The sequence below is a fragment of the Crassostrea angulata genome, unplaced genomic scaffold, assembly GCF_025612915.1.
Source record: "Crassostrea angulata isolate pt1a10 unplaced genomic scaffold, ASM2561291v2 HiC_scaffold_235, whole genome shotgun sequence".
Classification (NCBI taxonomy): domain Eukaryota; kingdom Metazoa; phylum Mollusca; class Bivalvia; order Ostreida; family Ostreidae; genus Magallana; species Magallana angulata.
The window spans coordinates 128,249-145,104 of record NW_026441788.1 but is presented as its reverse complement, the minus strand read 5'-3'; the positions used below and the strand labels follow the sequence as shown (position 1 = coordinate 145,104).

The following is a 16,856-nucleotide window of genomic DNA, read 5'->3' as shown; positions in this document are numbered from 1 at the left end:
TCGTCCGTCTTACTCGATTGCAATACGTTTCTATGCGAATGTCAAGGTATTTGCATTTAGTTACAGTTAGTTACAAATTGTTGTGTAGCATTTGCTTTTATTCTTACGATTTTACGATTGCTTTTTTGATCACTGAGCCTTAATTTGAATTAAAAAAAACAACATCAATTCGTTTTAACCGATAATTAAACAATAAAAAAATTTCAAAGAGTTAAAAAGTCACAATCTGGATATGAATTTGTTATAACTTCATACAAAGATCATTTTTTCGTGTATAATTTTTATTCATACAGAGATGCAGGGTTACAAACAAGACCACACGTGTCCTGAAAGTTGTTAAATGTAATTATATATGTAATGCAAGTATCCTTATATATCTGTTTTAGAAAGGTTGCTATTTTTCTGTCTCATTATGTTTTAAAAAATGATAAACCGATTAACACATTAATTTTCTCTAATTCAAGTAAGAAAAAAGAGATCCTCAGCAAAACATGCCATACAGGCCTTCTAATACGAACTAAACATGAGGTTAGAAAACAAGAATCTTACCTGTCACACATCCTTTAATATTATCACACTCACTTTGATTACAATGACACAATAACCGACAAAAATGTCCATATGAGGGAGAAGGACATGGTGTTTTGCAGCGAGGACCAATATAGCCGACCTCACATTCTAAACGTTGAAATACATTAAAATATAGATATATTATTATTTCATAAAATGCGTTTTGTTAAAATAAAATTGGTACTTGCCAACACAAATGCTTTTTTGAGTCTCTAGCATATAACCTGCAAAGCAATTAGACCTGTATAAAAAGAAAGTTTGTACAACCAATGCATTGTAACAGTTAAAGAATAAAAAAACCAGTGTTGTCAAAACTAATTGCATTTCAAACATACCTTCTTTTATTGCATGGTAAATGCCTTGTGGTTACAGAGAGCAGGAACTCAAAAGACAGAAAAATAGCTACCTGAATGATAAATTTCTTCATGGTTGGGATATTTCTGTATGCATTATGTGGATTTAGATATATTCAAAATTAATATACATACATGTACCAATCGACAAAAACAAGGAAGTATCACAATGTGGCTTGTGACATACATGTACATGCGATTATTGCCAATTTGTAAACGTACACAAAGGATGATATTCCTAAACATATGTTACTGGCTCTTTTTTTCGAAAATAAACCATGAATTTGATAATTTTAAACAAGATTGAAAACAAATGTCACATTTCGATTAGTGTAAATAGCTTAAATCGCTTTTTTATTGTAATGGTTGGCGTATTATTGATGCAGTTGTATGTTATGTGAGAGTATTATGGTTTGTTATCCTGTCATTTCAATGACTAAAAAAAGGATGGGTAGACCTTGGACAAAAAATACAATATGTATGAGAAATTCAACCATGTTAAATCAAGACTTTACTTATCACATGCCTTTTAAGTTATTAATATTGCAACAGCAGTCGATAGAAAAAAAAACTAAGCGATCAGAGATAAAATAAAAAAATGATAATACAACTTTCAAATAATGTATTTGCATAAATTTAAGTTTGTGACTATAAAATAACGTCAAAAATGTTCACCGATGCATAGAACTGTTGACATGCATTGTATAGACGAGTGCCATTATGGAAGGTTCTAAAAGCGAGTACACACCAGGTAACCAACATCACTTTGTAGTAATACAAAATATGCATCATCTTTTTGGACAAATACAGTCAGAAGAACATTACCAGTTTAGCCCAGAGGAAAGCAACATGGCTTTTGACAAGAATGTAAAGAGCCACCGGTAGAATGCAAACAACATCAGTATATAAAAACGTTTTGAGTAAAATCACTAAACATACAAAGCTTCTCAGTGTGTAATATGCAATTCCCCGCGCTTGTGCTATTCTCATCGAGTTCCCACAGACAAACGATATCATCTTGTTGGGAAGAAACGTTTTTAATTGCTAGTTTGTGAACGGATGTTTGCACATAGTTTTGAATTTGGCTTTACTATAATACTAAATATGAGGAAGAAAACAGCATTGATAAACATTCATTTCAATGGATTTGAATTTGTTTGTTTCGTGATAATAGCATGTCTTAAAAAATTTGAAAAGGTATCTACCGAATTCTTATATAGAAAACCCCTAGCATTGTACTTAACACTTATAATAAGATTCGAGAAAGACAAAAATAAGAATGATGATTATAACTGTTTTATAAGTGTAAAAATATAATGCGCTTAAAGATTATTGTGACGTCAAAAAATAACGTCGGAAAGCTTACACTGAAACTGATTTGGTCTTCTATAGATTGGTTTGCTTGATGTTAATTTGTGGGTATATAGAATTAAATAAAAAAATCATTAAGAAATAGATGAATATTAAACAAATTCCACGATATTTGATCGTTGCACATATACAATGTTTATTTTTATATCTAATGAATATTTTTATTTGATTATGAAATAAACAGGTTTGAGGTGCGTTTAACATTATTATAGAACGGTTCCTTGCATTTTGCCAGGGTACTGTACTCTACGTATGGACAGTTTCTAAATATAGGCAAGCTACAGACAAACAAGTGGATAAAACTTCAACCGTTACGGTCTATATTAAAGTCATCATTTTGTAAGTTCTATGGTCGGTACAATTGTGAGCAAATACAATTTGTCATTATGTCTAATGCTGACTGACGTTTTTCATACTTATTGTTAGGCCATTATTAATCACCAAATTGTCTACGGATTTTTTTTTTCATTTTCCCGATTACGACAAAGAGCACACGGCAGGTGTGACCGGTCAGCAGAGGATGCTCACTTCTCCATATCATCTGATCCTACTTTTAGAGTTAGCAGTAGTCATCGTTTGCTCTGCTCTTGTTTTGTATTTTCCGTTAGACTTTTGATTTTGAAAACTGTTCATTATCACCTCATTTCATTTTTACACTAGATTTCGTCAACGTTTAACACTGTATTCTTAATGTTTTTGGTTATCTACAGATCAATCCTGCTACGATTTGGTGTACAAAAGCGATTAAATTCATACATTTCTTCCAAAGAAAGGTAATTGTACGCTAAGTTTCATGTGACAACATAATAATCTGTATTTTTATTTCATGTTGTAAATTCCCTAATATACGCGAGTACTTACAGTGTAGAATGTGTTTACGCTGCAAAAGTCACCAAAAGCTATAACTATTTAATTTCTATTTTTATAATTGCTCATAATTTCCAATGATCACTTCCCTATAGATAAATTGGATTATCGAGACGGACGTGCTGTGTAACCTCAACAGGATTTTAATTTATGATTTTAAGTGCATCGATCGCAGAGCTAGACTAGCTATGAAAAAAATACAGTCAACATATTTGTGTAACTATATGGTGGCATATTTATGCCATCCACATAATTTCAGTCAACATAGGATATACCGTCAAGTCCAGAAACTCCTTACTCAATTCCCTTTCGTTTATAGGAAGGCCCTTGTGATAAATATGAAAATATAAATGAAATATACCAAATTGATCGTCATTTAGTGTCTGGTTAATTATCTTTTAATATTTGATCTTCAGTTAAATATCTGAATCTGTAATTAACATGAATATATGAATTTGCTGACTTATAGAGCTTCAGACACCTTTAATAAAAGACAGATGACGCAAGGTTGATATTGAAATACATGTCAATTAAATTAAATCATGCAATTAAAAATTAAAATAATACTTTTAAAAAACAATATCCAGAACAATATTCATTATGTTTTGATTAGTTATAAAAACAAACAAATTTATTAAGATAAAGTAGAATTCACCAAAATAGAACAAAAGGTAAAAAGATGATTATTTTAATTCTTAGAAACCACTTTTAATTGCATGTACTTTAAAGTATTTAAGACAGAGTGACTTTATAAATCTGATGAAATGATGCAAAATACAGTGTATTAATTGATTGGGGAAAAAATCTGCATATCTATATATTTTAAGGACGGCCTTATAATTTTCATTAATTTTATAATCCTCTATGAAGATCAAAGGTGTCCATGGTAATGAGTTCCAAATGTCTATTATCAAATATCTTATCCTAACTTATCTTGTCTTGTGAATGGCACGAATTTTTATCAAGATACAAGATAAATTATAGAGATATATCTATCCCAACAAAAAGTCGGTTTTGATTGAAAAACTAGAAAGTTATCTCGACTTAACGAGATGGGTATCTTGAACTTTACGTGATATGATATGTTGGCCAAAAATTATCTGGATGGCAGAAATATGCCACCATATAAATATTTATCATATATTTGTTTCAATTTTGTTATATGAAATAAAGAAAATAAATTTTATTTTCAATTACATATTTTTGTAAGTGTAAAACACGCAGTGCAAATGCATTTAAGAGAGGCATTCTAAAAAGATGCAGTGATCTCTAAAGACTAAATTGTTAAACAAATACACAACATCGTGTATGGTTTCAAGCCGTGGTATATGTAAATACACAGTCTTAATATAAATTTTCTTAAGTTGCATGTATATAGTCATTCGCTGTAATTTACAAGTAAAAATAATTAGCTACAGCTTACATGTACGAATATCAAAAATAGAATTATATGTAAAGCTTGTCTGGTCCACAAGAGAAACATTACTTACATTGCATGGATATGATTTTAAGAGGAAACTACCACGGAGCGAGGAGTGTGAAAAGGCACTATTTTTTGTATCGATTATTGCTATTATTACAATTCTTAACACCGTTTTCTTTTTATAATTTGTAATAATCTTAACGTTAGCATTTTTTTTAAAATTTTTGAATTCTGCATAAATAAAAACTGCAGATAATCATAATAATATTTGACAACAAATCAAATTAGTACCTTGCTTAGAGATTATTTTTTAATCTTGTAGGACAATTTTGGGCTCCAGGTAGCATACAATGTTTACGATACACAGTTTTACTAATAATGCATGAAGTTGTCCAAAGTTGGATAAGACATAGATAAACCAGCCAACTTCAGTCGCGGTATAACTTAGATTGCCACATTGCGATTGAAACGATTTGGCATCCTTTAAGGGCATTTTAAATAACTTGTTGGAACCTGATGATCGAAATGTTCTTTAATCTGCAGTTGTAGGGAAGAAGAAGGTTGCTGATTCCATGATCCTCTGTTTGGTTTTTAAGAAAACACATTGCAAAAATAAACGCGCATCGTTTATCCATTTGCAAATACGTCTTACTTCTCCATTTTACAAAAGGACAAACTTATCCCATATTCAAAGTTTTGCTAAAGAAGTTATAGTAAATTTAACTGGCAATGATATACGAGAATCTGACTAATTTATTGTTTCTGCAATAAAAATGATGAAGGAAAAAAGCCTATTTGTCATTGGCGATAATTTGTTTTGCCCTATTTGGGGGTGGGTGGGCAAACAGATAGTGACATACTTAAATGAACCCATAATAATGAAAAGGGTATAAATACATAAAAACGCCGTTGTCTTGTTTCAGAGGAAGTATACTCACGTTGGAATTTCCTTATTTCGGCACAAACGTGTACAGTCAGGTACGTTTGTTAAAAATAACTTAAAGACAGAATTTGACAAAGAGTATTCTCAATCGTTTGTAAATTGTTATGTCCTATCTTGACCTATTTATTAGGTTATTAAATCCGAGTACATTATTTTTAAATTAGGGTAATTATACTTATTCCGTATACATTTTACATCATTATTCATATTAAGTTTATTTAAAGTATATATGCTATTATATAGATGAAAATAACTGCATTGCTTCAAATATCAACTCATTTTATTGTTAGCAGTACATGTAAATATATATCTTCCAAAGTACATTTCATTTTCATCCACAGTATATGATGAGGCATTTTTTGATTGTACCTAAGTACAATGTAAATGTATTCTGTGTCTCATCATTTATATTGTATTGACAGTTCAACATCACGTTTTAAGACCTAATTTAGAAATGATCCCTAGATCCAGCGTAATTAATTGTTCCTGGTTCTTCATGTACACGTAATGTGAAATAAAAAGGCACTGATACTTTTCTGTAAATGTTTACAATTTCATTTCCCAACAATTTCTCTTTCTTCAACTGCTGATGAAAATGTATTGACTGGATTTTTGTTAGACTTGATGAAATAAGAGACGACATACAATACAAACAGGATGATGCATACCACTCCCAGGACTATTATTGACACTTTGATCGATGTTTTCTGGTCTTCTTTGTTCGGGTTTAACATCAGAGGTTGTGTCTTTGTGAAAGATGATTCATCAGTATGATCATGTAAGTCGTTTGACCAAATCATAGTCTTCTCTGATTTCTTTGATACTGATTTTGGTTTGTTCGATGCAGATATTTGGAAAAATTCTTTTTCTAATGGAAAGAAATTAACTAAATATATAGTTCTAAAATGATATAAAGTCACCTCTTTAAAAGAATGTCAGGTGAAGGTTAAGGTATAGTATTATATTCTTACTTGCAAGGTAAATTGCCTTGCATGGCTTTTAGCTCCAGGCTAGACCTGTATAATTCATAGCATTCACAACTCCCTAAGGAGCTTACAAGCAGAGCTTGACAAGTGTCAAGTACCCATCTTAACCCCTGAATTCAGAGAGTGCTCAAGTAAAATAGCTTGTCCGTGGTTACAATGTTACCGACGCTTTCAAAAGCTCCAACACCTTTACAAGAAATAAATATGTCACTAATTTTACCAACATAAATTTGAATGCATCATTCATCATAATGGATTTCATTCTTAGCTCTCATCTCAGGTGAGCTTTTCTGATCACTGTTCATTTTTTGTCTGGTGTCAGTATGGCCATCCATCTGTCTGTCTGTAAAGTTTTTAACTTCTTTTTCAGAACCAATATTTCAATTTCAACCCATCGTGGTACAGACAACCATTAGGTAAGGAGGATCCAAGTTTATTTAAAATGAAGGGTCATACCCTCTTTTCAAGGGGATACATTTGTATAATTAGAAATTATTGAAAAGTTGTTGGTATGTGTAACTTGTGTGGAAGACTATCCATGTAGGGCATCCCAGGGATGGAGTGGGGATGCAATTAGAGGATGGAATTTTTAAATAGGAAATCATAGATTGAAGTAAATATTTGCAAATCTTTTTGTCCTAAACTAACTGGTCAGAATGATTTAACTTTTGTGAAAGCATACCCATATAGTAGTGATTCTATTTTTTTTTCTTAATCATGATTCCTGATGGCAGAGTGGGGCCACAGAGAGAGAGAGAGAGAAAGAGAGAGAGAGAGAGAGAGAGAGAGAGAGAGAGAGTCGATATTTGTCATAGGAATGTATAGAGAATTTTTATTTTACAAATCATTATCTATCATCATCATCATCATCATATATCATTGCTATTGTTGCTTAGGTGATCGATGTGGCCCATTGGTCTCTTGTATTTGTATGTCAAAACCTTCTGTATGATTTATTTTAAAGAGTTTTCAACTTATCGAAGTTCTTTGATATAAATCATTCAGATCTTATCAAAATGGCAACGTGACAATGTACCTATGAGGTTTTTTTCCGGAAAAGTTCATTTTTCTGATCAAAAGATAGCTTTTTCTTCAAAGGAGAAGTTTAGCCAGGGATTCGAATGATGTTCACTTGCTTCAATCTTAAAGTATAATGGCAGATTTGCACACTATTTCAAATACTAATAGAAATAACAGTTTTCGAGTAAAATGAACAACTGCTTGTATATATTATCTGAGCAAACTACACACATTCTATTCCTTACCAGTACTTGTTTCTGAAGAGCATCCTTTTATGTTATTGCACTGATGCATTTCACATGTACATTGATGGCGACATGAAATCCCATAGGAAGGAAATGGACATGTCTCCTTGCAGTGAAGACCATAATATCCGTCAGGACACACTTGCATTAAGAAAGAATAATGTTTCAATCAATCAGCACTGACAGTATCTTTCGTCTATGCATTATTTCAAGATTGTGAATTTATCTTAATTCAATAAGTTATTTTATGTGCTTACCAACACATGTGTTTTTGGTTTTGTTGAACACATAGCCTGAGCAGCAATCCGACCTGAAAGGAGAGAAGTTATCAAAATACATGGCTAAGGTAAATGAAAATATTGCTTGAAGTTTGTTCTAAAGGTAATAGAAAAACTAACCTGTTTTTGCCACATTGCAAACCTGTGATCCATTCATTTTGCAGGCATTCAAGAAGGAGCATCAGATAAAATATCACATCATGCATACTGGGAATTTAATGCACGCTTTGCGACATTCGTCATATGCTGATAATTTTCCGTTTAAATACAAGGCGTTTTTTTAATAACAGGAAGTATTTATTTTATTAGAATCCAATTCATATTTAGTGTTAGTTATCCTTGTTAGATAAGTTTACATATATGATAGCTGTTCATCATAAATATGTAATAAGATATGATCCATTTGTTTACAGGCTCATCATTCAGGTGAAATGGAAAAACGAATGCTTCCCTGTTTGAGTATATATGCTTAAGAAATGTATAACGCCAGCATTTGGCATATATTTTTGTCACATTGCGGCAAAATTGTAAAAACATAATTAATACACTTTCAATTGATTTTAACTCTTCCTATATATGTTAGATTTAAACATTTCTTTGAAAAAAAGAGAAACAAATGTTAAATTCATTTGCCCCCATAAATACGAGTTTGTTACATTTTCTACAAAAATGACCATAACTAATTGTATGACGTAACGACATCCGGTATTAAGTTTGAAAGCTGCATTGTCCAAACCTGTGCAGGCAGTAGGAGCTACACTGTAGTATAATCAATATTTAAAAATGTTAATCTGACCCCCCGTACCTGGCTTCGGGGCCACCAACATGTAAAATGTTCAGCTCAAATCTCAGCCTCAAATCTTAAATTTCTGACTCTGATGAGATTCTGCTAAAACGGCGTGCCACCAAATTTTCTCAGAGTCGCCTCACGAGAGTTGAGTTTAACGGAAAAATCTCAGCTTATTTTCGTTACCGCAAGCGGCCTCTCAAATGGCGTTGATCGGGTAAGTCAACTCTGCTTTTCATTTTCTTTTTTCGCGTTATTAATGTAAATTACACGTGTAAATTATAACTGACGTCACATGTGATAGTCGTCTGCATGTAAATATTATTCATTACGTTTAGAAATGGCGAGCGAGTGTTCTGAGAGCGTCTCAGTCGCCAGTTTAAAAATAAAAAAACCTAACTGCATGTGGACCGAGTTGAAAAAGAAAATGTTTGTTGAATGTTTGGGAAATTTAAGGGTGCTGGGGGTGGAAAAATTGCAAAGGACGTCGCCTGGAGAGAGGTTGCACAGGCAGTGAACTGGTGTGTTTATCTTCACCTGTTGAAATTGTTGCTTTTATTTTAGGGAAATCCCAAATTAAAGCGTGTTCTACTGGAACTCAAGTTTTAACTCTAGATACCTAACTCTTGATGCGCCCGCATGTATTAAGATAAACCCGTCAATTTACCTCTAGAAACTCTCCAAAATGAAGTATGTTGATAAACAAATTATTCAAGAATTGATAATTTCAGATGAAAATGAATATGAAACCCTCTTGATTAAACAGACTTGTCCTTAACCAGGAACGTTGTCATATTCCAAGGTTAGGCGGGTTTTTTTAGGATATCGTCCCTCAATTTCTCAGACATTTTCGTGTCAGTCCTGAAATTTTTATTATAGTATTGAATAGCATCATACATTCGCTTGACGATAATCCATGGCCAGGTGGTTCCGAACCAATCATACCAGAAAAACAGCTCCTTATAGTCCTTTGGTAGCAAACCAGGAATCCTTGCGAGAGGTGGGGATTACGTTTGCGGTTGGTGTTGCAACAGTGCATGAGGTAGTTGCCAGAGTTTCAACGGCTGTCAATGACAACCTAATTAACGCAAGTATCTCGTATAATTAGTACAGGCACCTTTTCAGTAATTCAAATATTACTATTATTTTTATCATAATTATAATTATTTACATAAAATTAATAGAAAACACAAGTCTCACCACATTCATTATAATTTAGGTTATAAATTGGCCTGATGCTCAAACGCAAAACGCTCTGTCTCGAGAGTTCCAACTCAATTCTGGCATACAAGGCATCATTGGCTGTCTTGATGGATCGCATATTCGCTTGTCTGCAGCTCCTGGCGGCGACCACGATTATTATAACCGGAAAAATGTTCCTTCAGTTCAAATATAGGTAAAATGATGCTTTTTTTTAAATGATACAGGCCTATTCATTTTTTAAAACATGACAAAATTACATCAAATTCTGATATTTTGGCAAGGAAAATATGACACAGGCGCGTCGCATCGGGGACCCTTCCCCCTACTTTTTATAGCAGCAACATAAATTTTAAATATACAGTCATATAAAAAATTGAATTATAATGGAGTTACCTCCTCCCATTTTTTGCGAGTATATAAACAAATGGAATAAAAGTAAGGAAATGAAAATATGAAAATGCTACGCTACCCCCCACCCCCTCCCGATTAGGTTTTTTTTTTTTACTTGTCAAAATTATTTGGATGAGTCTGCGCCCACCCCAATTCAAAAACGATGCTACGTGCCTGTGATATATTTTTTCACTTTGACATGTTTTGCACAATATGTTTATTATTTTAACAGGTTGTTGCTGACAGCGACATGCTTATACGTGACGCATATACTGGATGGCCTTGGTGTACGCATGACGCCCGCAAACTCCGTAATTCGTCCGTCATTATTTGATAAAGCTGAAAAGGGACAGAATGTGACGCAAGGGAAATTAGGTGGTCACTCCCTTTCGAGACAATGGTCGATTAAACGCTCAACAAAGGCGATTGAATCAAAGGCTGTTGTCTGCGAGACAAGTTGTTGAGCGTGTATTCGGTCATCTAAACGGGAGGTTCCGTAGGTTGCGAGAATTATCAGTTCGAAAGTTGGACCGAATAGTCAGGCTTCTTATTTCAGGATGTATACTACACAATTTATGCATACTACATCACGATGATGTTGAGCCTTTTATTGAAAATGATCAGGATGGCCACCCAAATGCCCATCCAAATATATATGCTAACAGAAGGGATTGTGTAGCGTTTCGGCAGCACATCATGAACACCATGCAGGCATGCAGTCTTGTCTAGTGTCCAAGTCGGGAAATTTGTTTTCAATATGATGAATGTGATAAACAATAAAAACAGTTTATGAACATTAGTCAGTTACTTTTATAAATCATTATGCATGTTCGTTTACTCCTTGCAACATAAGTAACAAAAAAAGAATAATCATCAATAGGGAGACTGAAGTAATAAAAAAAAGTTACCATGTGCATAAAAAACATAAAGGTCTGCCCTAGCTATCAGCTTACAACATTTTAAAAATAAATGTTAATAATCAACACTTGGTATGCCTTCACTTTTTGTTCACATAGTTTCCCCTAATATCTAACATCCGATCAATCCGTTTCATCTTATCATCATGGTGACGTTCAATCGACAGCATTAAATCTTGATTCTGTTCCTGTATATTTTCAATCAATTTTGTTGTTTCATTTTTTTCCGTTTCTTGGACTTAACCTTAATATCAGGTTTCTTGAAAGGAGATGATGGACTACAAGTTGGCGTCTCAGCTTGTGGTAAACTATTATCATGAGAAACAGCAAGTTTTGTTTTCCTTCCCGTGTCAAATGAAACAGCAACTCTAGTTGACGCTTTACAGCCATAAACTTCACTGAATCATTCAAAAAACTTCCATGTTTGTGCTTTATTACCCGTTTTACTGTTTTCATCATTCACTTCTTTATATTTCTTTTTCAGGGATTTCCATTTTTAAGAAGCTGTAATTTGGAAACAACAATTCCCATATCCTTCATCTCATTAGCAATCTCTCCCCACAAAGTGTCATGTGACTTTACCCCTAAGAATCAATCTTCCCTCTGAAGTCTAAGATCGATCAATAGCATTTCCTCGATATCTTTCCACAAATGGAATGTCTGTAATTAAATCAAGTTTTTCTAATAAGAGAGAGTGAAATTCTTCAACATTTACAGCTATGTCAATATATATTCTTATAATGTTTTTTTGTGTAGTAAAATCCGCATCTTCAATGACTGAATTTGTCCATAATGCTGTGAAATATTTTGTGCTTTCACAAGTCGACATTAACAGAAAATCTTAATTTTTATCTGACAAAGATTTAGGAGAATGATTTACCTGAAAGTTCCAATCTACCTGAGAATCTCCTGAGCAGCTTGAAGAGGCCGTGTTGAAGAGGATGAGGGTGTGTTTTCATGTGATACAAAATCTTTTTGGGTGTCACGATTGTCGAATGTTGATATTATTGCGTCTTTAATGGCTTTTTTGGTTTCTGGATCTAATATAAAGGTTAATAAAAACATTCCCAGTTTGTAAATGACATGGATTTATATTTTATCGAGTAAATTGACATGTATAAGTAACTTCCTTGAACTAATTTAGCCTGGTTAACTCAACCCAGACTTATATCTGTCTTATAAGACATAAAAACAGACATACTGATTGCAAAACACAATATCTCACATCTCTATACAGGAGACATTTTTTTCTTCTAAAACATGCACATTTATTCAGTCTTATTTCTATTCAAATTAAATTATCATTAAAATACTTTTGGGAAATGGGTATGTTCCTTTGTTACTAAGATATTTGAATACTTGTTATTTACTTTCATACAACCATTCGGGGAAGCGTAAATATCTGCTAGTTTTTTTTTATACAAAAGCCGAAATCACCTACCCATGCTCCTCTACCTGTATGGACACACTGTCAAACAACAATAAAATATCAGAATGAGATATTAATAATTAATAATTTTTTCTGCACTGTACATTTATTGTGGAACATGAAAACAATGGTATTATCAGATGAAAAATATCAGGGTAGCAGCAAGTGAAAATTATGCCCCCTTTTTTTGGTCAGAAATTATTGAGACATAGTATTATTAATTTTATATATATAATACTTGTCTTTTTTATCTTGTAACAAATAATTTGATGATGATATAATCCTATCCTTTATTCCCGATTTCCATTTTCATGACAAGTTATTTTTGATAAATAGCTAACAATTTACTGAAAATTAAGTGCACAGGAAAGTAAAAATAATTGTCTAATTTTGAAAGAAAATGTATCGTATACTTTTTCTATTTTGAAATTTATGTTCTTGGACTCTTTCCTATCAAAATACTTTAAAATGCTAGTAAAATGTTTTACGGCCGATTTGATGTTTTCCGTCAATTTCAGTTGTAACACCTGTTCAACAGTTATCACCGCTATTTATCACCAAAATTCCAATTAAATCGTCAGGAAATGTATATTTAGGAATAGTCGTTTGTGTATCAACATAACAATATCATACATGATGCATATTTGTTCATATAACATGAACATTCTTTAAATTAATTCAGAAAATGAAAACCGACAGATCTGCAGTATCCACTTCTCGAAGTTCCCCGCCGTGTTTCAGAGTTCTGACCCTACTAAGAAGAAGAGTCGGACTCGATGTAAACCCGGGTTTAAACTCTCGTTGTTTATCTCGAACTCTCGCGACTCAATACGAAACTCGGGTTCCAGAAGAAAACGCACAAAGTGTCACAAGGTTTTGACCGATAAATATAGAATAAACATGGCGATTGATACTTCCATGCGGGTTCACAGAGTTGGATGGGGTTTCCTGAGATGCAGAACCAGTCTTCAAAAAAAATGCGATAAGTTTTGTTTGTATTTGCTTAACGGCATAATTTGAACTTGGTATAATACGGTACACTGCTCTATAAATCAAATGTGATTAGAAGAAGCAGGCCCTTAATCATCTTAAATCTATAAGTGCAAACCAAACAGTTTTTTGTTATGCATGTATATCTTGTCTTGATCTTGTTCATTGCTCTGCCTCATTAGTAATTTGAATATCATTTATGAAGAAAAAAGTACAGTACACAATGAAAAAATTGTTATATACTATAAAGATATCTTCTTATATAGGGGCATATAAATTATGGAAAACTGTTCATTTTCAAGACAGTTCATTGGTTATGTTTTATAAATTGTATAATGATGTGCAATGTACACAGATTATTTATCCAAATTAAGCACGACAATAAACACTATTTTAGGAGCAGTGGTTCAGGAATACTGAGGACAAGTGGGGAGGCTGCCAAGCAGTACAGTAACTTGAAGCAGAGGGGTAGGAACATGTAGTATAACTGATTCATATATACCATGGAATCATTAGAATGTTGTATGGCTTAATGTTCATTGTATCTGTTGGTATGAGCGCTTCCCCATGAATTTACATCATAGGTACATATATAAATTAAATTCATTTCTTATAATAATCTTCAAACAACTGAAATTAGAAAATAAGGCATGTTGTTTGTTTAAATGACGATTTGTGTAAAATTTGAATGTAATGTCAGGCGGATTATAACGTTTGGCATGCATGTCATATCATGACCTTACTAGGCAAGTTATGTTATATGATATATATTATGAAATGTTTAGCCAATCAAATTAGGTGATATATTTGGTTTGCATGATGATGATTATTCTTGAATAATTTCTTATCTCTAAATTTCACTAACAAGGAATGATGATCAATTGTAGCCAAGGGAAAGTTATCAGAGTCAAAACGCCTAAAGATAAGAGGGGGTCCCAAGCCACCAAGCCCCACACCAGTTGAGCTTTCCATTTTTGAACAACTGGAAGGAAGGCCTTCCCTTCGAGAAATATGTGGGGGAATAGATACAGCGGGTAACTATATTGTGTTGTATATTGAAATCTTTACTTTACTTTGCTAGTATGTTTCCTTATATAAACCTATAAATTAAAACATTTAATTCTGTATCAACTTTTTCATGATGTCAAAAAGTCATAGCACAGGCTTGGATTATTGTTAACATAACATCTCGGTAATTGTAACAGTTCTAACCAATTTGCAGTTTTTAAATAATAAACAGCAATGTTAAAAAGTTCAGTGGGATATAAACTTGGTTAGTAATTAAGTTATCAAATCTTCTGAGAAGCCCTTCTGAGAGTTTATGTTAGCATGTTCAGCCTGAAGGGCACAGTGTGGTGTTTCTATTACAATGTACATGTAGACCAGAGACGATTTCCATAGTTTAGGATAGGTAAGAGCTGATATATTAGCACATTTCTTGTGCCATATATAATAATATAAGTAATCATTAATCCACTTCAGTTGTGAAGAGTTTTTCCTAATGAACCGAAAATATAACTCTTAGCTTTTCTGATTAAAAATGTGTCTATTGTGGTTGTTGTCATCGTTCATGTTGTAATCTCTTCACAATTTCATCTTCAGAACTCAAGGTCAATTTTAACCAAACTATGAACAAAGCATTTTAATATGAAGGCGACTGCAGTTTCTTAAAATAGAAAGTTATACATGTCCTCTTTCAGAGTTTTTAGACCTGTTGCTGGTGCCATCTGAAAATGATATCTTGGTTATTACTGGTCCTAACTTCACAAAGCTTGCATGGATGATGCATCTTATGATACTGATGCACCTGACAGGCTTAAATGCTGAATCTAAGCCATAGGGTTCGGATGCTGGAGGAGGTTTTTTGGAACAGGCCAAATGTTTAATAGAAATCGGCTTTTTATTGTGCATGTAACTATAACATAAAGGAATCGCAGAGGTAGCTTCAGATATAATATGATTAAGGTGCTGTCATAAAGGTGATGAAATTTTATAGGATAGATGTTATTATAACTTCTTCTGATATATAGAACAATGAAAGGGGCTAAATGTTTAACATAGAAATTTGTGAAGAAAAATTTGATCATCTTTGTAAACAAGACCTAAACATGTAAATTATACGTCAAGTATTTTGTATTTGATCCCAATGTGGCCCATGGGCCTTTAATTAATATTTACATTTACAATTTAAAATATATTATGCCACTCTAAGCTTTGGATGATAAGCTTCCTCTTTGAAAATGAGTTTATGTAATATTATTGATCTGTCTAGGATTGATAGAAAAATATAAAACTTGGTTGTGTGTATGTACTGCCATTTATTTTTGCTAATAAGAAAAATTAGGCAATAAGGGGAGGTCTTCAAACAGTCACAATAGCAATTACCAGACATTGAATGTAAGTTATAAAAGGTGAGCAAATGACCTCCCCCACATTAAACAAAGATGTATACATTATAACATGTACCAAATATACATGCAACAAAAGTATTGTTGACCAAAAACAGCCACCAAAAGCAAACAGCAGGTTTGCACAAAAAGACCCCACACAAAGTGGACTAGCCAGATCATGGTAGTCAACAATATGAAATATGGCAGTACATACAATACATATGGCAATGACTAACCCCTGCCTTATATGGAGATATAAATATTAATATATCATGAAGGCACAGATTATCTATAACCAAACCAGTTAAAAATTTGAATACCACTAGGAACATCTTATTTTTAATTACCTTGCAAGTATAAACACATCAGTTGACTTCTGCCCTGTGTTAAAATAACAGCTGCTATATAATATACATGTTAAAAGTTTGTTATACTATCAAACATGTGTTAAAGACAGATATACATGTAATCAAACATTTTCAGATGAACCAGTAGGCACATGTTACTCAAATGACAAAATCAAACAACAGAAACAATGGTTAAAAAAAAAACAAAAAAACAAAAAAACTATACAGCACATAAACACATCAGTTTACTTCTGACCTGTGTTATGTTATGTGTATCCACATCATGCACATAGTGTAGTTTAATGTTATAAATGAATCACACTTTGAATAATGTCCAATATAAGACA

At 32.8% G+C, this 16,856-nt stretch overlaps 1 long non-coding RNA gene and 1 pseudogene across 1 annotated transcript; one reads left to right on the top strand and one right to left on the bottom strand.

Annotated features, from left to right (window-relative positions):
- Nucleotides 1-7,719: 7,719 nt before the first annotated feature.
- Nucleotides 7,720-8,308, bottom strand: LOC128169850 (uncharacterized). The gene is made up of 3 exons (XR_008241611.1): nucleotides 8,177-8,308; nucleotides 8,036-8,088; nucleotides 7,720-7,919 (listed from the first exon to the last, which is right to left on the bottom strand). It is a non-coding gene; the product is annotated as an uncharacterized LOC128169850 (long non-coding RNA).
- Nucleotides 8,309-9,183: 875 nt separating this feature from the next.
- On the top strand, nucleotides 9,184-15,274 carry LOC128169849 (uncharacterized; annotated as a pseudogene).
- Nucleotides 15,275-16,856: the final 1,582 nt, after the last annotated feature.